This window comes from Equus caballus, chromosome 4 (genome assembly GCF_041296265.1).
Source record: "Equus caballus isolate H_3958 breed thoroughbred chromosome 4, TB-T2T, whole genome shotgun sequence".
NCBI lineage: Eukaryota > Metazoa > Chordata > Mammalia > Perissodactyla > Equidae > Equus > Equus caballus.
In genome coordinates, this window is record NC_091687.1 from 79,167,303 (window position 1) to 79,191,425 (window position 24,123).

At 39.4% G+C, this 24,123-nt stretch overlaps 1 long non-coding RNA gene across 1 annotated transcript in view; it reads right to left on the reverse strand.

The window, feature by feature from the left end:
* LOC138923823 (uncharacterized) overlaps positions 1 to 24,123 on the reverse strand; it is an 87,832-nt gene that overhangs the window by 7,753 nt on the left and 55,956 nt on the right. The window contains exon 2 of the long non-coding RNA XR_011437971.1: positions 9,083 to 9,207. This is a non-coding gene — a long non-coding RNA (uncharacterized lncRNA). The remainder of the gene's footprint in view (positions 1 to 9,082; positions 9,208 to 24,123) is intronic.

Genomic DNA, 24,123 nt, shown 5'->3' on the forward strand with positions numbered 1-24,123 from the left:
GATTTCAATGATTTTATATTTCATTTTGGAAAGTTCTATTCAACTTTTTTCAAATATGATTGCTTTTTTAAAAAATAATATCTTGCTCCTTACAGTTTCAATTTGGTATTATATGTCTTAAGCATATTAGGTATGCTTATTTTATGTGCTTTGTCTAATAATTTCAGTATCTGAAGTCTAAAAATGTCTAGTTCTGATGTTCTTTTTTGTTGATTCTTAGTCACGGTACCTTTATCTGGTATGTTTTAGAACTACATTTTTTTACTATGAGATAGGTTCATTGGAATATTATACACGGGAATAGTTTCAGGTCTGGATTGAGGAGATGTTCTTCCAGAAAGGATTTACCTTTGCTTCTACTAGGCATATGGAGGCACTGCAAGCTCTGCTACACTTCATTGCAATTATTGAACTCAGGTTGTAGAGGACAGATAAATAGTGGAATATCCAGCCCCAACCCCCATAAGTGCTGGCTGTTGGCTATGAATTCTCGGGGGAGATATGTTTTCCTTTTCTCCAAAGCCAAGACCGACAAGTCCTCACGGGCAGGTTTTGTTTGTGGTTTTTCGTTCCTGCCTCACTCTTTCCTGGAGGATACAGTCTTTCTTGGATCTCTGCTCTATATCATGGGCTCCCAACTTGACCCCTCAGCATGTGTACATTCATGGCCTTGTTTTTGGTCCCCTTCCATGACCATTAATCCAAAGATCCAGCCCTCCTCCTCCTCCTCAGGGCTGCCTGGCCTCCAGGCTTTCTGACCTCGCTTGTCTTATGCTCCTGCTTCACAATCCTGCCTCAGAAGATTTTTCTCACTTCCTTGAAGATTCGTATATGACTTTTGAAAGATGTTTACAAGATATTTTATGCACATATCAGTGCTTGGCCGGTTTTCAAGATCTCTAGTCCATGTTAACGTTGAAAATAGAAGCCCAGGTACATTTTCTTAGTGGTACCTAATGGGGGAGTGCTTACTTGATAAATATAAGAAGATTGGTTATGAAATAAATAAAGAGTTTTTTAAATGTTTACTTTAAATACAAAAATGTGTACAAACAATTGAATAATACACAGATAAATCTAGAGAATCATCCTATAGTGGAACTGTAGTGGTGAATTCTTACGCAGGAGTGGTTGAAAGAGCCTTTAGTTGCCATGATGATTCTATAGTGCCCGCAGAGTTTTTCCTTTTTGTGATGCTGGTCCACACTCATGGATATTTTAGTTTCTGAGGACTTGCAGTCTTTACGTCTGTAATGGATCTGACTTTAGTCTCCACCAATCACAGGCCAAAGCTCTAGCTATTTTGTTGCTTTTGTTATTTCACATCTTGTGCGTGTGCTGGAGGTGAACTAACTAGCAGCTGCCTCACACTCATGATTTACTTGATTTCAAATACTTTCCATGTATTGTCATAGTGAGAAGAATTCTAATGGCTTCTTGAGTTTTGATAGGAAAGACATAAGACCATGATCTAATCCTGGGGCAATGCAATAAGGATGCTGTAGCCAAGTTTTGGGTTAAAAGCCCAGGGATTGTTTCTCTATGTACACTTCTTTCTCTGTCTTAAAAATATAACATCTGTATTAGTTAGGATATAGGTTTAGTTGCTATGATTAGAAGACCGCTGGGTGGTGCCAGCTAGAACTCAAAGTTCTATTATTCATGGAGAAGGGGAGAATGGTTATTGGCAACAACTAACAGCATCTGTGGAGGGCAGTGGCATGAGTCCATGCTAGGTACGTAGATTGTGAGCAGACCATGAAAAACATAAAGTCAAATAGTTCATCCTTTGTCTGATAGGTAAGAGGAAACCATGGAGGTATTTAAGCAATGGAACAGAATGTTCATATCATATGAAAAAAATGAAGTACAACCACCTTTCAGAGAAGCCAGAGATAAGAGCAATACCACAAACAATTTGAACTTGTCGGAATTATGTTCAAATTAATGTTTCCTGCTCACACATTCAGTCTTCCTATGATGTATATAATATATCTTTTTTTTTTTAAAGATTTTATTTTTTTCCTTTTTTTCTCCGGTACATAGTTGTATATTCTTCGTTGTGGGTCCCTCTAGTTGTGGCATGTGGGACACCGCCTCAGCGTGGTTCGACGAGCAGTGCCATGTCCCCGCCCAGGATTCGAACCAACGAAACACTGGGCCACCTGCAGCGGATCACACGAACTCAACCACTCTGCCCCGGGGCCAGCCCCTATAATATATCATTTTTGAATTGAAATAGGCCTGTTTTTAATACAACATATTAATCACTAAAAACTTGCGGTTTGGAAAATATATATATATTTTAGAGCATTTAGTGAGTAGGACAAAAGGCCTTGGGTGACACACTGGCTTCCGTTATCTGTTCATTGATAGCCTTAAAAGGGAATACCTGACATTTCCCACAGAATGATGGCTTAATTCAATTTGATACTCATCTTTGTTCTTAATATTCTCTTGGTCATCTCTCAATAAATTTAGCTAATGGAGTTGACGCAGGGAATTTGGAGAAATTTTATATGGACATTCCTGTTTATGAAATAGGCAAATTGTTATTCATTAGCTCTTCAATTCCCGAGAAGAAAATTTTGACCTCAGTACAAAGTGTTGTTATTGAAAACTTTGAAAGAGAGTAAAAATTGTGAGTTTCTCCTAATAACAAATTTTGTTATTTAACATAGGCTTTCTACAAAAGGATTTTAAAGGACTTTACTGATGTTTTGACAAAGTGTCACTTCACTTATTTAATGACAAGGAAATTAAAACATAGGTTGGACATACATAACATTCAACGTGACTGAGCTAGCTATTTTCCTGTCTGCTTTGGTTTTGTTTTTAACAAACATTATCCAATTAGTGACATGGCAGTCACAAGTTTTTGTCATCGATTAACTAAAATAATAAGATCAAATTAAATTGCTTGATTTCCATGAGGACCAAACTGGCTGGGCATAATTCCATCATTTGCTGGAAAAGAAATGATCATCTGATCATGTCCTATTGTAATAATTGGCACAACTTTGTGAAGAATTCATACTCAACCAATTTTATTTCTTGCTACAGCTAAGTGACAAGCCACAGAGCCTGCAAATAATTTAATTTCATTCCTATTACATTCAGATCAATCAGTTGGAAGGCAAGATTTAGATCTAGCCAGCTGTTTCTCAAACTGTGAGGCTGTGAGCACTCAGCACTCTTCTTTTATTTAACACCTGATTTCTTTTTCACTGATTTCTTTCCACTCTATTTCCATGTTAGCTCCTTATTCTTTATCCTTTGTTTTCAGACATCATGTTCCTGCCCTCTTCCAAATGGAATTTAGTTTTTGAAGGAAAAAAACACATAATTTAGGTCGAGAACCTGTATATTAGAAAATAAGGATACATTTCACTCATTAACAATATGAAAATCTTAAATGGATTGGGTTTTGTTGTTCAGTGATATGACGCATTGCACCAAGAATATTAGAAGAACTATTTAAGGACTGAAATACTTTAAAAAACGGAATCAAAGTAGATGCAAAGCTAACCAAAGTGTTGCAACTGAAGCTGATAAATTTCTTAAAAAGATTACAAGTGGAGGCTTTATGAGGATAAATAAGTAAAATGATTTATTTTATTCTGTGAAAAGATGGTGAATTTGGCCCACTAGGGATTCCTGCAACTTATGTCAGCCAGGCTGTCTGCTATTTGGCAATCCTTTCAGGGCTCTATTGGAGATTGCTTGTGCTGCCTAGCCAGAAGAACTCTTCCAGGTCTTCTCTGGTCTCAAACCTGAATCCCACCTACTTCTACAGGTTTTGGCAGTTGGCATCTCCTTTTGTTTTTCTGACCAGATGAAAGCCATCAGCTCTGAACTCTTCTACTCATCTTCCTTCTAACGTCATCTCTCTTCCTCTCTATGCTCAAGAAGGCTCATGTGATCCCAGCTCAGCCCTATCCGAGGCTCTGGAATAGATCCTGCTTCAAGTCAGGCTATCTCAAGCAACAGTGCACCAAGGTAAATGTGCTGTTAATCCCACTCTGACCTATGGCTAGTTTTATTAATTGAGCTTCTGCTTTGTTCTTTTGATCTATGGTGGACATTGTCTTACTCAGCAATCACTTCTCCCTACTAGCCTTGATTATTAAAGTTCTGTCCAAACGAACATCCCATTGCTAAAATATTGTCATTTGCTTTTAGATGCTCCAATGCTGCTCCCAGACTCTTCACTAGTGTCCTCTATATGCCTGAACTCCAATCTTCTCTCCCTTGCTACATCCCTGATAGTGGCCACGTGCTGGACCATCACCTTTTCTTGTCATCATAAGTTGGGTACCATGCTGTACTAGCCTGTGTAGACTTCCTCCCTCTGCCTGTACCTGGTTCTGACCCACAGTCCTGCCATACCCTGGTCATTAAGTCCAATCTCCAATCACTTGATGAGGCCAACTTTCACCAAGGTGATGAGCTCTGTTCTGAAATACTATGTGTTATAAGCTCATTCTTTTTCCTTTTTATCCTGTTTCAGAGGAAAAAGTAATTTCACATCTTTCCAAGGCCAACTGCTAGTATCCTTGAAACCTATGCCTTCAATTCTCTCTGATCCTATCTCTTTTAGCTTATCCAAGGTTTTGATCTCTCAATTATTCACTCTCCCATTCTTACTTTTTCTGTAGCATCTTTGAACTCTGCCTTCAAATATGCACTGGTTTCCTAGGCTTGAGAGAAGAGTTCAGAGCTGAACTCTTGATCCTGGTGCTAGCAGTTCACTACTGTTCTGTTTTCTCCTTCCTTACCTAAACAAACTTTTAGAACAAAGGGCCTACAGTGACTGCCTATCATTTCTGACCATCTCATCCCTCCTTTAAATCTTGGACTACGGCCTGTTTCTCTTCCCTGTCCACATCGCTGTTGTGTTTGGTTTCCTCATCAATAAATTTGGTGTTATTTCATCAGTTCTCATTATTCCTGATCTCTCTCTGCAATATTAAGTGCCGCCATTTAGTGAGTAGCTATTGTGTGCTAAATGATGTCCTAGTTTTACGAACATTTGCAGAATGTTTTTCCCCAATGGTGTCAAGTTTCACCATCTTAAGAATAAATGAATATTTTAATGCGGACTTCCTCATGAAAATGGGTCCAACAAGTGATTACAATTTGGCTTTTGTCTCTGCTCTGTTCTTCTTCCTCCCCACTGTATGCTATTCTGTGCGTGGGGAATCAGCTGGGGCATTCAGGAAGGCTGTCCTGCTCAACATCACGGCCTCATTTGGAAATGAGACTTTTTCTAATCTGTGCAGAGCAGTTAAAGGCGCCATTATAAACCACAACATGATAGGAACAGACCTCTGCATGCCCTAATTACAGAGGCCCCCTGTCATATGTGAAGTCTCAAGTCTCACATATGACAGGCTTTCTTCTTTCCAGGGTTAAATGGAAATGTACTTAGAAGATTTTCTTTTTGGGACTGCATGTATTATTGATGCTTAATGAAAACAGAATAAAAAATAATATTACCATCAATAAAGGCACGCTTATATCAAATTGCTCATATCTCCCTAGAATTTCATATTTCCCCTGCTTTTAAAAGCCAATTGTGTTATTGCCATCCCCTTCCCTTGAAACACAGGCGCACACACAAATTCAGAGAAACGAAACATTCTAAATATTCTGTATAGAAGAAGCCAGAGGATGAGATCTAAAGATATGTTTTCAAATGGAAGTAATTGCCTATGCTAAATCTAACACACACCGAAGCTTCTTTTATGCGAAGAAGCATTACTTTCAAGGTCATTGTGCTTTACCTATAAAGGACTGTATCCCTGTCTGGTTTTCCCCCTTATGATTTTAAAGCGTGTCTCTGTGATGCCATTTGAAAATAGAGGAAAAAACGTTAGTTGATGATTCTCCCTCTAATCCTCTGAGAAATCAATCAATCAATCAACAAGTAGTCATGAATTGAGAGATTATCTACAGGAGAAACCCTGATGTCAGTTCGAGGCCTGTTTTTGCTCAGATCAATTTCCCACCATTTCATGCTCATCTCTCTGTTGCCGATACAGAAACATCAGCTGGGCTCCTGTGTCTTCTGGCTTATGGATGGGTTCGGTCAATGGGAGGCACTGGCAGGTGGCTGGAGGGCAAGCGGAAGGAAGAAGCTGGAGTATTTCTCTGCCCTACCTTCTCGGCTTTGAGTACAGGTTAGACCGATGCCACTTTCATTTCATGCCTCCTCTTCCCGCTGGACAGGCCCCCATGGTCCCAGTGTCCTCTCATGGCCCCAGCCCCTAGCTCTGCTAACACTGTGGCTTCCCTTTGTCCCTTCAGCCTAGGGGTTAGAGTGGCTTCCACAGGTTGTTAACCCCTGGGTTGTCTCACTGGTCTCTTTTGGTCTTATCCTCTATGTAACCAATTCTCTGTATTTTATTTCATCTGTTTTTAATATTCAAAGTCATTTCTGTCCTCATGATCACATCACAACAGACACATCTTGGATATTCAGAAAAACCAAAACCATGCAATGACTGTTTCTGTTTCTTCCGGATATATTTCTTATGGACAGAGAAAAACATCTACTGTATCACTTTAAAAAAAATACCAACATCATTTGTTTGTTTAATCTCTTGAATTTGACATTAAAATCACCTCATTTCCATTTTTGTCATCTACGTTTTTATGTTTCTGATACTGCTCTCTCAGCACTATGTCCACAACATTGAAATTTTGTACCAGCTTTTTGACTACTCTTTAGGAGCTACAGAAGTTGACACTGCATTCCTCCAAAGTTTCAACTTATTGTCATGCTTTTACTCATGGCTATCTCGTCTTTGGCCCAAGGTTCTCTTTTTCATTTTGCCAATGTGGCTTCTTTTCCTAAGTCAGCCTCAAAGGCAAACAGTGTTTTGGATTACATTAATCTTTGTTTAACTCATTTAAACCAGGGCATGCTTTTGATTCAATAAATAAACCATTGCTTTTAGGGGCTCAACAATATTTATTTGGTGCCTACAGTCTACAGCTCTGCAATACATACACGTCTACTGGTGGCTGGGGAGAAGAGGACCATTTGGACTTCAAGGGACAAAGATACATAAAGACATGAGTAATAACTATAGAAGAAAATGCAGTCACACAGAGGGATTGACACTTAATGCTGTGTGGCTACATTACGTCCAGAGATGAGTATGTGAACAGACCAATATTATAACCAGATGAGAATGGCTAAGAAACACTTCGTGTAGAAAGTGAGCTTTAAGCAGAAGAAAGGGACCAAGCAGCTTTAGTGGAGGGAGAGGAGTAAAATGACATTTTTAGGTGGTAAAAAGCATACACAGAGCCTTAAATTTACATGAAGTAAAGAGCAAATGGACTTACTAGGCAGGAGCAAAGAGGAGAGACTCAGTTACGAAGCAGAGGGAAGATGGGGAAAACTAGACACCTGGTTCAGGGTCCTGAGCAAAAGCAAGGAGGAGGTTTGATTTGGAAGACAAAGAGAGGATGCTGAGGGCGAAGACAAACAACTTTCTTCTAGCCTCATCTCATTTGCACGTATAGACCAGGAAATCTTAATGTGTTAGGGGCTTTGGGGAAATGTCCCTAATATTTGAGAATAGAGTAGAAACCTGTGTATAGAAGAAGCCTGTGTATATTGAGACTTCTTAGATGCTTGGAGGTTAAGTGACTTGTACAAGTTCAAATGGCCTCCATAAAGTCTGATGGCCAGGTCTCCAGACTTGAGACCGATGTTTGTCTTACCACGTCATTCTTTTTCTTTTTCTTTTTTTTTACAAAGCATTGCAGATAGAACACGGGACTGAATAGATAACGTGTCTGATCCAAAGTGGCATATTTTGGGGTTTACGTCTTTGTGACAAAGTCCTTCACTCGCTTTCCTCCTGCCCCAAGACCCTCTACATTAACCTTGGTCTCATACTCCTTCAGTCCACCTTTTACCTTGGTGACAGAAAGCTCTCTGCATGACGCAGACTTGCTCCTGATATCCCTGTGTTTAAAATCTACTAACGCTTCTCCACTACCTGAGACTAGGTCCCTTCCCTTAGTATGGCATGTAGGTAGGGTTGCTGGATTCAGCAAATAAAAATATAGGACTCCCAGTTAAGCGTGAATTTCAAACAACGGACTTTTAAAAAATATAAGTATGTTCTGTCCAATATTTGAGACGTACTTAAAAATTATTCATTGTTTCTCTAAAATTCAAATTTAACTGGGTGTCCTGTATTTTATCGGTCAACCCTATGTATGCGGAATCTTCCCCTCTAGGCTTTTTTCGCACCATGCTCCCCCAATGCACGATGTTCCAGCCATCTCCAGGACCCCCAGATGTTACCTGCCACCAGGGCTTACTCACATTCTGCCCCCTGCCTGAATTGGAGTTCCTGTACTTAAACCCAGACCCTGAGGATTGTGGAAATCCAGGTGGGGAAATGCAATGAAGTGGAGCCTGCCATCACTCCTGGAAGCCCCCACCCTCCCAGTGGGGCACCGGGTCCTGGGAGGAGGTTGTAGCTATGCTGTTGGGGGACAACAGTGGATGTTTCTAGCCTGGTCCTTTCACCCTGAGGAGATTCGGCAGCCTGTTTCCAAATAACCAAGTCTTGCTTGCTCCTAAAATAGCCTTCCTTACAGCTTTCTGAGTTCAAACTTGACTCCCCTCACAGAGCCCAGTCATTCCTGAGGCTTCTCATCTCCCTTTCTAGACCGGCCGTCCCCACTGTGAGCCCTGACTGATTCAGGCGGATAATCCATAGAAACTTCCAGCCATGTGTTTACAGGTGTCCGGCCTCTACCCACACCAGACAGAGCTCTCCAACAAAGCTGCTTTCATAAATTATGCCTCAAATAATGTTAATGCTTTTGCCAAACTGGTTTCCTTCACTTTTTAATAGTGTCTATATTTTCACCTCAGGAAATCTGACCCTTGGATAAACTATTTTTGAACTAAAAATCCACATATGGCATGAAAATTCTTTGATCTCGAACATGTAAACTCTAAACCAAGAATGAAGTATATTTTCTATCATGTTATGAGGAATAAGAATAATGAGTTTAATCAAGTTACTATTTGTGAGAATATGCTGACCTTGAATCTGAAATAGTCCTCTCACCCAGGGAAGAGCTCATTCTTGACATCAAAGGGAATGTTTCTCTACTCTTGGAGACAACTTGCAAATGATGGCGAGAGTGTGAGTTTCTAGCAGGATTCCTCTGGATAAATAAGCAAATGTTACAAAGTTTTTACCAGTACCACTAGAAGTGTTGGAAATTGCAAAAAAAATGAAAGAAAAAATCTGCATGCACGCTTAGACTTCCTCAGGCAAGGAACCACTCAGGCCCAGGATAATCGTTTTTTTCACTTCATATTGAAATCTCCACAGAAAAACATCTTCACACCCTTCCTTTTTGAATTTACCAAGCATTTTAACATCAGAATAATTATCAAGAGGCTGAGGAAGCTATGTCATAGCCCAGGTCAAGCTGTTCTCTCCAGAAGCAGAGGTACAGAGAGAATGTGAACAGCAGCTGAGTGGAGCAAGTAGGCCAGGCTAGGGGGCAGGAGAAAAGGTAGGGCACTGTGTGTGACAGGAGGGGAATTATCCTACACCATCTTTAGGTACCAGCATTGAATAACTTTGTAAAAAATAACTTATGTTCTTTAGAAGTACATCAGAGCTAGAATGGTGAAATATAGCTGCTTATTCATTCACTCCTTGAATTTTAAACTTTTTTTTGGTTTATAAGTTAAATAATAATAATATAGAACAAATATGTATAAAGACGGCCACGTCAAACTCATTGGCACTGCTGTTATATAAAGCTCCTTAGGGAAATTTAGATTTGGTGTTAAAATAAAAGAAAAAAAGGAAAGCCTCATTTTTGAAAAAGGAGGGCAACTGACTCGTGAAATGCTCCTCATCCCCTTTCGCACTTTGTGCCTCATTCTGTGCATGAAATAATTGAATATATTTCCTGTGGTCTATCAAATTGCTTTCCACAACTTGCAAAGATTAGAGGATATTATTGGGTTAAAAACAAGCAAACACTGTGCTCATTCTGTCAAACAGGCAAGATGTGCCATGCTCAGATGATAGGCTGTGCTCATTGTCATTGATTTGTTTCAAAACTTCCCTCAGCCAGAGGGTCCTCAGAGGTTTAATAACTTTCTGCTATAGACAGAAGCAGATCTATCAGGCAGGACTGGTGAAATACAGCCATTAACATATAAATCCAATGCCTTATCAAGAATACATTTTAAAGTTGGTGACAAGACCTAAAAAGTCATCATTTAATACTCTTCCTTTCGGCAGCTTTTTCTTTTGACATGGGTGCTTTAGCCATTTAGTGCTGTGACTGTAAAATGTCAGGAGGATTTATTGACATGAAGCAGATCAATTCATATTCAAAAATAAGAACAAGAACTAAATCATCCCTTTTCTGACCTATGATGTTCTTCTGTTCTAAGCAGAGGGGGCTGAAGTAATATCTAATTAGCACCCTCAATATTAACATTAGAATTATTTTTTCTTAAATTACGTACTAAAGTAAATAGCAATTGTGGCTACGAGTCACGGCAGAAAATGAAGGCTGTTGTATTCGTGGACAGCATCGAGCTCAAGCAATAATTCTATCAATTATCATGTAAGGAGTTTTTCGAAGTGAATCCTGAATCTTTTTAGAGAAAGAAATGGGAGAGAAATACCAGTTTACTGAACTATATCAAATACAGTCACAATGAGTCCCTCCTGCCACGTTGATGGTTGTTTCCATGGAAACTAGGCTTACAAAAATAGATAATATTCTGTTTTGCTTAGGAAATCAGGTTTACATGTTTCCTCCAGCACAATTACCATAATTGGCTATGAGAGTTATCATTGGGCTTAATATTACTCCTAAGCAAGTGTGACAAGTGCTATGGTAGAGGTACGCTTGTACCACGTGGAGAGCACAGAGAAGGGTCACCTAGTTTAGGCTATCCAGGAAGATTTCCTGGGAGAGGTGATGCCTGAGCTGTCTTGAAAGATAAGTAGGAGTTAGTTGAAGCATGAAGGAAGGGTTGTCCAGGCAGAGGAAAGGAAAGAGGAATAAGAAAATAGTAGAGAAAGAAGTAAAAACCAGATTTTAGGTGTCATTGATTGCCCCACTGAGAATCTTTACGTGGAAGACAATGAGGATCTGTAGAGGACATTTATTACTTTTACATGCCAGGCCTGTGTTCTCTGTTAAGGTAACTGCACCTGACTTTCCCTGGAGAACCATACTTCCCCCACATTGACTACCAGGTATGGATGAATCAAACAATCCTACCTTTACGAGCACACAATTTAGGCCTGGCCAATCAAAGCATTCCAGTATCACAACCACAGTAATTGGCTCAGGGGTTGTATTAGTTCCTTATTGCTGCTGTAACAAATTACCACAAACATAGTGATTTAAGTACAAATTTATTATCTTATAGTCCTACAGGTCAGAAGTCCTAAAATCAAGATGTCAGTAAGGCTGCATTCCTTCTGGGAGCTCCAGGGGAGAATTTGTCTCCTTGGTTTTTCTAGCTTCTAGAGGCCACCTGCATTTATTTTGGCTAATGTCTTCTACCTCCATCTTCAAGACCAGTAGCAAAGCATCTTCAAATCTTTCTCTGACCTCTGCTTCTCTCATCACATCTCCTATCACTGTGACCCCTGCTGCCTTCCTCTCATAAAGACCCCTGTGATTACATTGGGGCATTTGCATAATCCAGGATAAGCTCCCCATATAAGGATTCTTAACTTAATTACACCTGTAAAGATCCTTTGCCATGCAAGGTAACATATTCACAGGTTCTGCGGATTTAGACATCAACATCTTTGGGGACCATTATTCTGTCTACCACGGGGCTGTTCATGTAACCCAAGATAGGCAATGAGACTGAGCCTCTAAGTTTAACTGGAAATATCAGGAAGGAGGTGCCCTCTTTCTGTGAGAGGACTAAAATGGTAGACTTTTTAATTTTGGAATTGCTTGTACTCATTTTGCTACCACTCGGGAGTGCCTGCCTAAGAATAAAGTCAACAGGAAGAATGCAAGGTTAGAGGTGCAGAGGAGAGAATCCTGATGTCATTGTAAGAGAGGCTGGACATGACTGTGGATATGTGGATGTGACCCCTGGACTTTTCAGTTACTTGAGCCAGTAAATTCTCACTTTTGCACAAGCTAGTTTGAACTGCATTTCTGTCAATGCAACCTAGAGTCTTGAGAGATACAGGAATAATTAAGACTGTTAAGTAAAGGACTTGCACAATTCAATTTTTATTTAATGAATAAATAACTGGTGCTGGCATGGAAAATTTGTTGGAAGCAGACAAGTCTGGAAGTAGAAAGATGAATTAGGGAAGAAATGCGGTAAATAAGGTGAGAAATAACGAAAACTTGAAGCAAGTCAGTGGCAGTGGTAATAGACAGGAAGTAATGAATTCAAGTGGCAATTAGAAGATGAATTGCCAGGATTTGGTGACTGATTAGATGAAAGAATGAGTCTTGGGTGAGCCCCAGACTTCTGGCTTGTGTGACTGGGTGAACACTCGGGTTATGAATGGAGGAGGCAGCTGGGCAAGGCATATGGATTTGAGTGTCAACTCTATAGGTATTAGATAAGTGTGCAATTTTAGATGGCGTTATTTTGAAATAATGTGGGTTTAAAAGAGAAAAATACTGAGGATGGGATTTAGGAAAATGTTTACAAGAGATCTTGGTATTATAGAAACTAACAGAAGAGAGGTTGTCAAGTACTGGAAAGATGGAAAGAGGGATAAGCTGTAGCAAATGCTGCCACCAAGACAAGAATGATAAGCGATGAAAAGAGAACAGTGAATTTGTTAACCAGGAGTCCAATAGCAAACAGTTAATCATATTTTAGGGTCTGACCCAAGCCACCTCCTCTTTGAAGCTTTCCTTTACTCTGCTCAGGAGAGTTGACAACTTTCTTTTGGCTCCCCAGTGTGTCCTATATAATTCTATTACAGCACCTACCACTGTTTTAAATATGAACCTTACTCCATAAATGCTTCGGGACAAGACTATCATATTGCTTTATTTTTCTACAGCAAATTAAATTTTTAAACTTCCTTCAGAGCCTCCTATTTGCAGAGTGGTTAAAAAACAGAGAGTCAAATTCAGGAATGCCAAATCCTCCCCAGTGTGTCAGAAGAATCTTGGTGACTTACATGATGCCTAGAAATTGGTAGAAGGGCCTCTAGTCTCTAGTTTGTCGTGATTTCTACTGAGATGGTCACTTTTCAGGCCCATGGGACCCCTTCAAAGGGAGCATTCCAAGATTCCACAGTGGATAAGAAGACAGACTGAAGTGACTTAACAAGTGAATCCAAGCAGAAAGAGCGAGTATAAATGATCCTTTCTGAAAGCTTGGATATGGAGAGAAGGAGATAGCTCAGGATTGGGAGGAGGGGAGACGAAGGTCAAGAGAGGGTTGGATACTTTCCTATTATAGACTGACTTGTTAAAAATATATTGGTACTTTGGGTTCTTGGTTTGTTTTTGTAATTATTGTCAGTTTGCTTATTACCATCTACTCATCGTAGAAGAAATATAACATCTCTCTTTCGTTTTCCCTTGCCCATATCAAATATCCCAAGAGAGAGAGTCTAGCCCAGATTCAGGATTTTTCACCCATGGAAAAGAAATGGATGTGTATGTGAGTGTATGAGAATAAAAGAATAATTGGAGATGGTGGAGGAGTGGAGTGAGAACAGGTTGCTCTGGAGACAATCACTACTCAGACTTCGGTACTGAGAATATAGGTCAGTGGGTCCTTAAGAATCACCTGAGGATCATTAAAGAATCATTAAAGGCAGATTTGCTCATATTCCACACAGAGATTCTGAAGTTGTAGGCTAGGGGTGATTGTGGCATCCTCATTTTAATAAGCACCCCAGATGATTCTGATTCAGATGGTTTGATAACCATGTTTGAAGATTTTTGTACTTTGAGGGTTAAGTGAAGGAAGGGACTCTAATTTCAGGGAGGTGTTAGATCCTGAAGACCAGGAAGAGAGTTGCAGTATTCTAAGACGGCAGAGCATATATCAGGGATGAACACTGAGCAGAGAACTTGAGAACCTCAGAGTTTTCAGTGGCAAGCTTAGCATGGAAAGAGTGCTGTCGTCAATGGAGGCACTGGCCTGTGAACAGACCACACAGGTCTGTGGAAGTCACATCATCATGATCTTCCTTCAACTCTTTGGACCTGAGGTGAGAGGAGGAAGCTTCACATAACGATCGGTATTGGACTTCTCCCCAGCTTTGATGAGTGAGGCCTGTACTCATCATTTAATGAAATTCATTTGATTTAGAAAAATAAAGAAATATGGCATTTCTCACTCTTTAAGTGTCAAGCAACAAATTATACCTGATATTTATTTTAGTTATTTTTAAAGTTGGGAGTGATTTGAGCATGGTTGGGTCATAAGAGTAAAGAGTTAATATTAAAAGACATTTTAATATGAAGAGACATTTCCTGAAATGTCTGAATGGGTTTCTGGAAGTTATTACAATGGTATTGATGGATTTTCCATGGCAAATCTGATAAGCATGACAGAATGCCCTCTATCAGCAACAATGACCCTGATCCATGATACCCTGCCTTTTGTCCATTCTTGCCATCATTGGTTCCAGTGTCACCTCCCATGGGAAAGTTTCCCCCTCCCCAAGCCCAGGTCCTTCTGATTCCTCCCTTCTCTGAACATTCTCTGTCCATATTGTTCCTGATGTTCCTGGCTTCATCTGCGCACCCTTTAATCCACTCACACTTTCCCAAGTGTAGAGGGGTCTCATTAGTCTTTGTTTCTTGTGTCCACCACAATGTCAGACATATAATAAGTACTTAATACATGTTTGTTGAATTGAACTTCTGAAAATAAATTTACAGTATCTGAGCATTTAATTCTAGACTAAGAACATAATGAAAAGGTTTGTCACCAATGATAAACCTATTGTAGAAGTTTATGTAGTATGTTCTACTAACAAACAAGTTAATTGTCATTATTCACTATCCTAGCGAATTCATAGTTCTCCTTATTTATTGTCAAATTTGCATATCTAGTAAATACTAACCAGTAGATATACAAAAAAAAAAATGAACAGCCCGTAGTACCTGCCTTTGAAGAGTACATAATCTTGTAGCAGATATGGAAAATAATGTTATTACGGTGAAATTATACTATAGTCAAGAAAATGCTATCATAGACTTAGGTACAAGACATCATAGAATTACAAGGGAGAATCTGAGAAGTAATCATCTAACTGGAAGGGGTATAAGAGGACAAGAGAAGGCTTCCAGGAGAATCGGAGCCATGAACCATGTCTAAAGGACAAATGAAAGTGATCACGGAAGGTGGCGGGGTGTGGGCAGGATGGGGAGATCGGGAGAAATGCTTTTCATGTCCCTCCCCCATAATATTTAGGAAACAACCAGTATTTTAGTATGGCTGGAATGCGGGATTTGTGCGAGGATGTGGATAAAGCTATGTGAGTACTGTAGTCACTTGTGGAGCTTTATTCCTTGAGGGTCAAGCAACTGAATATAATAAAAATCTAGAATCAAGTTTAGGTCTCAATCTAAAATCTGAAAAGAATATTTACCATACCAGTAGAATAGAGTAGTGCAAAGCTCAGATGGGGAAAAAATTGGAGAGAGCACTGCAGTAGAAAATTCTGGGTACTACATTGCTAGCAAAGGGCAAGCAGTTATGGAAAGTTTCCCCTTTCCCTTTCCTACTCTCTGGATCCACAGAATGACCCACTGTCTTGAAGAAACTGAATAGGCAAGTACTCAGGTATTGAATAATTCATTTGGCTTGTTTCGCTTTGTATACTTATACATTAGTTTTGCTTGGATATCCAAGAGGGACTGTGGTTGGACCCATTCACACTACTGATTTGAGTGTGACTTTTTGGTGGTTGACAGTTTGAGCTCCTTTGTTTTTCTCCTTGTAGTCTACCATCCTAATAACTATCATTTCTCTTCTCTGAAACTTCTCCAATAAATCTAATCTGAGAGGTTCAGAATCCTGCAAAATGAAATGTGTTTTTTTAGGTAATAATGCTTCCTTCAGAACTTGGCAGAAATCTTATTGGCATTGAAGGTGAAGGTAGAAGAGGCACTCCAGGGTAGATTTCAGAGCTCAGAAGGAGGAAAGAAGATTGAAATTACTCCCAAGACCAGGCGTGGGAGATGCACTTTAGTTTCTTCCATCCCAAGTATGACTTTTACTCATCTTTCCTTCTTGCATCCTCAGTTCAAAACACAAGTGTCATCTGGGTATCAAGAGATAGAGAGGTAGAAAAGATTGTTTTAAACCCCTTCTGTAACTAGAGATGTCCAAATTCTCCCCACAATTTATGTTCATCCCTGGACACTCATATTTTTAAGGAATTGCCTGCCTCAGGCTCCTCTGTCTCTAGGAGGAACCCACACACAGAGGATTTTGTGAGCTCAACAGCCTATTAGAGATTTAGGGTAGGGGGCTAGGAATCACACGAACAGTTCACATAGCATGCAGAACAGCCTCCGCCCTTACCTTGGCTTCATTCTCTCTTTCCATCTCTCCCTTCTCTTACTTCCTGCTCTGAAACCACATAAAATTCTCCCTTCATCTAATGTGTAGCACTATAGCAAGCAATTTTTGAAGAGCTCACTCTCTACCCCAAGCATTTTCTACCAAATACAGTGTCCTAAGAGGAATTTGGTGATAATGTTTTTCTCCTTATAGTAGCAATTGTACCTCAAGGTAAATTTTTTTCCCATTCTCCAAGTTTATTATTCTGTATCTTTCTTTAAAACTTCACTTTTCTCATGCTTCCATTGAGAAAAAACAGAAGCCGTCACAAGGATGCTCTTGTATCTTCCCATGATGAGTTTTACAAACGTATCCGTGTTGGCGCTAACCTTTGCCATCTTTCTTCCCATTAGGAAGTTTCTCTCTGCTCACAAAAGCTGAAAGTTCATCATCTTCTCTGGATCTCTCCTCCTTTGCTTTCTTAAGCTCTTCAATCTGGTATTCCTTTCTTCAGCATCACTAATTTCTCATGGTCAACTGGATCTTTCCCATCAGTATATAAATTTTCTCATATCTCCCATCTTAAACAAAAATTATAAATTAACCTATGTTCCTCTTTAGCTGCCACGCCACTTCTTTATTCCCCTTTATAGACAAAATTTTTAAAAATCCTTGAGCTGTCTCCATTTCCCCACCTTCGAGAACCTTTCAACCTATTATAATCTACCTTTCCCTTTCATGCTACCACTGAAAAAATTTGTCAAAGGCATCAATGATCTCCATATTGCAAAATCCAATGGACATTTTTCTCTCCTCCTCTTTCTTGACTTCTTAGCAGCATCTGACAGGTTGACCATTTCCTTCTTTCTGGACTCACGTCCCATCTTGGTTTCTGACTCCATGTTTGCCTGGTTAAGCTCTCATGCTTCCCTTTTTCAATTGCCTTGACTGTTTCCCTCTTCTCTGTCCATCCACAAATAAGGCAGATTCCACAGGGCTTAGCCTGGGCCTCCTCCTCAACTCTCTTATATCCAATCTCATGGCTATAACGACTGAGGACTTCAAAATCCTTTTCTCCGTTTCCAAACTCCCCTCTCTGCTCTAAGCTCAAATAGCAAAATGTAATTATTTAATACTTCCAGTTGGATATTTCACAGAAAACACATTTAAATGTTCAAAACAGAAATTTTGATATTTTCCCCTAAAATCTATCCCATTCCCATACAAATAAATGTATTTTCTCAGCTGCCAAAGCCAGAACTCTGTGAATCATTCTTGATTACTCTTTTTGTCTACATTCTATCTCTTAGCAAATTCTATTAATTCTACCTTTAATCTAAATTAAAATCTACACATTCTCTGTCTCCACTGGCACCCCATCTAGGCTAGCATCACCTTGTGCCTGATAAACTCTCATAAAGTCCTAATTAGGGGGTTGGCCCTGTGGCTGAGTGGTTAAAGTTCCATGTGCTCCATCCACTTTGGTGCCCCAGGTTCGCGGGTTTGGATTCTGGGTGTGGACCTACTCCACTCATCAGCCTGCTGTAGAGGCATCCCACATACAAAATAGAGGAAGATTGGCACAGATGTCAGCTCAGGGCTAATCTGCCTCAAGCAAAAAAAAAAAAGGAAGATTGGCAATGGATGTTAGCTCAGGGTGGATCTTCCTCACCAAAAAAAAAAAAAAAAAGAAAAAGAAAAAACATCCTAATTAGTCTCCCTCTTTCCTCTCATTTCTTTTCAATCTGTTTTCAGTAGCTAGAGTGATTTTTTAAATGCAAATCTGATTAGGCAATGGCTTCCTCTTCTTCCTCAAAGCTTGGTCTTGGCCTACAAGTCTCTACATTACTGCTTACTTTTACAATTACAACTTGATAACTCTGCTGCTCACACAATATGATCTAGGCCCATGCTAGCCCTTTCTTAATTCCTTAAATATGCAAAGTTTCTCCACTCTCAGGGCCTTTGCACCTGCTGGTTCTTCTGTCTGAAATATTCATTCCGTGTTTCATCGTATTTTTGTTTTCTTTTCCTTCATGTCATCAGAATGATATTTCCTAGTCATCTTAGGCTCCCATTCCTATTCTCTACCACTACCTTCTCTTTGATTCTTCTAGAACTCCTAGTTGGTTTTCTGGTTGTCTGTCTTTCCCACAAGACTATTGGTTTTAGAGCCTTTAACATTGGATGCCTAGGTCCTACTCAAGATATTTTGATTTGCACAGTCTGGGGTCAAGAATGGGTATCAAGATTTTTAATAGTTCCCTGGGTGACTTTAAAGAGCAGGGCCACTGCTCTGAACCAGCGGTTCTCAAAGTATGGTTGCCAATCAACAGTATCAGCATCACCTGCAAACTTGTTAGAAATGTAAGTTCTCAGGCCCCACTCCAGCCTACTGAATTAGAATCTCTCCAGGTGATTCTGATGCCTAGTAAAGTTTAAGAACTGCTCCTCTAGAATAAAGTCCATAAAGGTTATTCTTTGTATCCAGATAATGTGTACTGTCTTTGGCCTAGCAGGCACAATAGATGTTTGAATCAACGAGTGAATAATCAATAATAATCATAATCAATAAATGAATAAATTACGTAATGGATGATATAATGTATGAATGCTTTCTCTTGCGGAATTTAATGCAGGTTATCTGATACCAATGTACTTCCCTCTACTAAGACCTAAGGATAAATTTATTCTACCAGCCCTCACTACAACAGTATGTTATGTCAGAGATAGAACAGCAGCAAGTGTGATTTTCTGAACTGCTACCCCAGCAATTTTCTTTCTCAGCCTCATTTATATTGCTCTAAACACTATAGCACTGAGTGTTTTGACAAGTGTGCTATTTTCACTTCTATGATTTCCACCTCTGATTCAAAGGTCATAAAGTAGAGAGGCTATTTATTAGATTTCATTGGTACCAGATTAGCACACACATTTATTTTCCTTTAATTTCCCAGTGAGTGGGTCACTAATGGCCTGCCCAGTCAAATTAGGGGATGCCTGCCTTTTCCTGGATGAGCTTCCATATATTGCCGGTGAACACTCTTCTGTTAGAAGCCCAGTGTTGCTATTATCTGCACCTCCTCCCCGGCACCATCTGGAAACCTCACTATTCTCAGAATGCAAGGTGCAGCCTCTTCATTCTTAGACATTTTATCATGCTGAGAATGCTCAGGCACTGGGAGGACTGTCATGATTGGCTTGCTAGCAAAAGAAGAAAAGATTATCTACTCTAATTCCAGTGTGAAGTTGATATATAAGCTACAGAGAAACAATGATATTAGTTCAAGCTGCTCAGAAGTGAATTATGCCTCCCCTTGGATAGTGTTTCTAACAAATAAACCCAAAGCTGCTACTGGAGGTGGATGCTAATTCTGTAGCTCAGGCTTGTTTCTGGCATTATTCTCCATAATGCATCACTCTCCCTGACCCCAGGGAGAAATAATGCTACAGCTGTATATTGGCCTAAAGGGCTGTGCCTGGAATCTCCTTCCCTGCCAGGGGTGCCCTGGAGAGCTTTCCTCCCAGATCAGGGGGGCCTAATTGGTGCACATTTCAGCGGCTTTCCTGCAGGGCCAGGAGCAGCAACTTTGAAGGGTGCTGCAAGGACTTGCTCAACAAAGACGCCCTCACTTCTCTCGCTTAGTCCTTTGTGGCTGAAATTCTCAGCTGTTGTCACTCCTTTAAAAGGCAGGAGTACAGTACTGTTTGGGTAGATCTCTTCCTGGCCATTTCCTTCTCTGCTTCCTTAGTTTCCATCTTTCCAAGGGTACTGAGTTTTAGTTTAACCTAGATAAATCAGATAAATCATTGCAAAGTCTTGAGGGGGTGGTGGGAAGATCCAGACAGACAATGAGAACACAAATAAAAGCATGGGCTCTGCTCACCCCACTCCAGGAAGGAGCAAAACAGGTACCCATGTGCTACATGACAAATGGAATTTGTACATGCTCTGAAATGTACCAGAGCAAATGTGCCCTGATCTTGGTGAAAAGAGTGGGTACCTAGCTACTATGATGAGAATCCACCACGGAAACTGATCCTGCCTCTAGAACCCTCTTGAGATAATAAAAAAACATATTCCAGGACTATGGTATGCAGATTAAATAAGTTATCTATTTTGATAGGATATATGGTGTGATGAACATCCTGACTACCCATATTCAAAACATCTTTTCACCTGGGCTGACCTGGATGACTAAAAATTTCCCATTTCTTTCTTCCTTTGTACTGAGACAAGGAGGGTCCTATTATATTTAGAGCAGAGGAAAGGGGAAGTGGGTAGTGATAACACCTTAATCTATTCTCTACCATTAGAAACTTAGCTTAAAATGGTTTATTACTTCAGGTCAACCTAGACAGGCTCTGATGCAAAAGAATCAGGATAGTTCTGGAAGGGCAAGCCGCAGTAGCTGGGCTGGGGCAGCAAGAAGATAATGAGTACCTGGTCTTGGGTACAGTGGGATGTGTCAATGAAAAGGTGATGTCCAGAAAGGGAATGAAAAGTCACCAAATACTTCCTAGTTTTTTGCTCTGCAGGCAGAGTAGACCTTTAAAAGTCCAACTCCAACCATGCCATTCCCCTCATTATTTCAGTGGCTTTTCATTACATGAGGATGAAGACAGGTCTGCTCAAACTGGCTCCTGCCCACCTCTCAGGTCTTATTTCACAGCCCTGGTACATGCACTTTTAATGCCCTATACTTTATAGAATGCATTACAATTTTATTTTGAAATGTGATTGTGTGATTAATTGCTGGACATCTACTGCCACTAAAGTGCAGTCTCCACGATGGAAGAGATTTGATCCATCTTGCGTCAGTGCTTTATTTTCAGGATGTTCTACCAAGCCTTGCTCATAGTAGGTGCTCAAAAATTATTTGCTGAATGAAGGGTGAAAAGAGTAGTTTTGGTTGGAAAACATAAAGTTCTTGTCCATAGCTTAAATGTAGGAAAGGATAGAATCAAGTAGATAAACATTTAAAGCTAAAAATACTGTATTTCTCTCCTTGGGGGGGAAAGAATGGATACTGTCTTGTGAAAGTTCTGACTAGGATAAAATTTTCCATTTTAGCTGAATTCAGATCTGATAACTTCCCTTTTATAATACACAAGCACTATAAAATTTAGGTAAAATAGTGGATGGTTATTTGTTATTGAGGATAAAGGAAATGGTGGTCAACTCTTATGCATCCATATATATTATTCTTGACAAATTTTGATCTTGGGCCAACTTTTTTTCATACTGGATAAAATGGAAAACGTTATCCAACAGTTTCCCTCCAGGCTTGTGTGTGGTTAGGGAACATAAACACAAAGTTCCAAATCCAAATCTAGAATTATTTTTTGGTTACTCTGCACTATCCACATTACTCTCTGATATATATGTGTGTGTATATTTTTAAGCATATTGTATATATATAAACATATTGGTACAGCAATTGAGAGCTTGCTGTATGTCAATATTATTAGTGATATTCCTTTTATTTAAACCACATTAGACCCAGCAATTCTCTTCCTAGGGTATATATCCATAAGAAATGGATACATATTTCTACAAAAAGACTTGTATGAGAATGTTCATGGCAGCCTTATTTATAACAGTGCCCAAATGGAAACAACACAAATACCCATCAACAGGAGAATGGATATAAAGAAGATATATATTTGTAATAGAATATGACTCAGCATTAAAAAGGAATTACTGATACAAGGAATAACATGGTTGAATCCCACAGACATTATGTTGACCAAAAGAATTCATACTCTATGGTTCCATTTAAGTGAAGTTCAAGAACAGGCAGAACTCATTTATGATGTTAAGCTAGAAATCAGAACACCAGTTGTCTCTGGGCAGGAATGGAGATGAAGGACTGAAAAGACCATGAGGAATTTGGGTGATTTCAATCTGGGTATACACATTTGTCAAAATGCCATGAATGAACACGTAAGATCTGTGCATTTTACTAAGGTAAACTATACTTCAATAAAGAAAAAGGTCAAAAATGCAAACTAATAATCTGGATTCTCAAGAAAATACTTTAAAGGCATCAGAAATAAAATACACTTTGTTTCTTCCAATGTATCTGACATTAAAATTGGAAAAAATAAAAATGACCATTAATATACATAATCAGATACACATGAATTAGACTGTGCCTCTAAATTATAACAAACATGATACGTGGTTAACCAACATGTCTACCTGTGAGTCCAATGGTGAGATCCAAATCTCTAAGAGGTAGGGATTTTGTCTTGTTTACATTTGTGTCCCAAGCATCTAGCTCAGTGCCTGGACTGACTCTTACCTTGAAGTATTTGAGGGGCTTTGAAGAAGCCTTACCTTCTTCAGGCCTCAGTGTCTTCATCAATACAATGGAAATAATACCTTACTTCCCCAAGTGTGTTCTATAAACACCACAACAGACCCAAAATACTTTTGAGGTAGTTAAAATTCCAACAGAAGTGAAACGTCATTTTAATATTTTCAGTAGGTGGCTTTGTGTTTCAGCTCTTCCGTTTTCCCATAAACTGACATAGATAAGCTTATGACTCCAGAACACTAGCCTGTCAAAGACTTATGTAGTCAAGCTTTCAAGACTTAGCTCAAGGAATAAATTACCTATGGAGACTTTCTGGCACTGTCTGGCCCCTGAGACACACACACACACGTGCACACACACACTCTCAACCCAAGTAAAATTGGTCACATCCTCTTTGGTGCCATAAGGGCAGGAATTTGTTTTATTAATCTTTGTATCTCCAGTATCTAGAACAGTAGTGCTGACAGGTGAGGTGTTTAATATTTTTTAAATAAATGAATGGACCTCAATTTATTAAAATAGTCCAGCAATAGAGTGATTTGATTTTCAAGGGAATGTAGAATGTGTGATGCATCTCTATATAAGTTTTATTTATATGCACTATTTATGGATGAGAAAATCAAGCCTGATAGAGACCAAGTAGTTACTTGCTCAAGGTCATTCAGCTAGAAGGTAGCTGATGTAGGACACAATCCTGCATTTGTCTTTCTTGATGGCTGCAACCATTATGCCATGCTGCCATATTATTGAAGTAACTTTTTTATCATCCATTATTACATTTCAGACCCAACCTAAGTAAAGCCCAGTTGATGAAAAATAATCTTCCTAAAGACAGAAAGATTCTTCCTTTGATGATTAAGCTTTCATTGCTGGCTAGAGTACCAGGATGGAAATGAAAAGATTTAGGTTATGGGGTCAGCAAGTCTCTTTTGATCTTCACAAGCTGGAGCAAATCACTGGATCTCTGTGAGCCTTCATTTTCTTAGCTTTAATTAGAGAAAATACTATCTAATCTGTTTTACCTCACAGGGTAGAGAGGATCATATAAATACATGTATAAGTGTTCTATGAAATATAAAGTGCCATTAAAATTGTTAAAAAAAAGAGACGTCATCACAAATCATTGCACTGTGGGAGACTGGGCTGAATTCAAAGAGACGTGTATTTGAATGGCTTTTTTTGAATTTTTAAATATATATAATATATATAATCTTATAAATATGTAATATATAATGAGGACTTTAGTTGAGG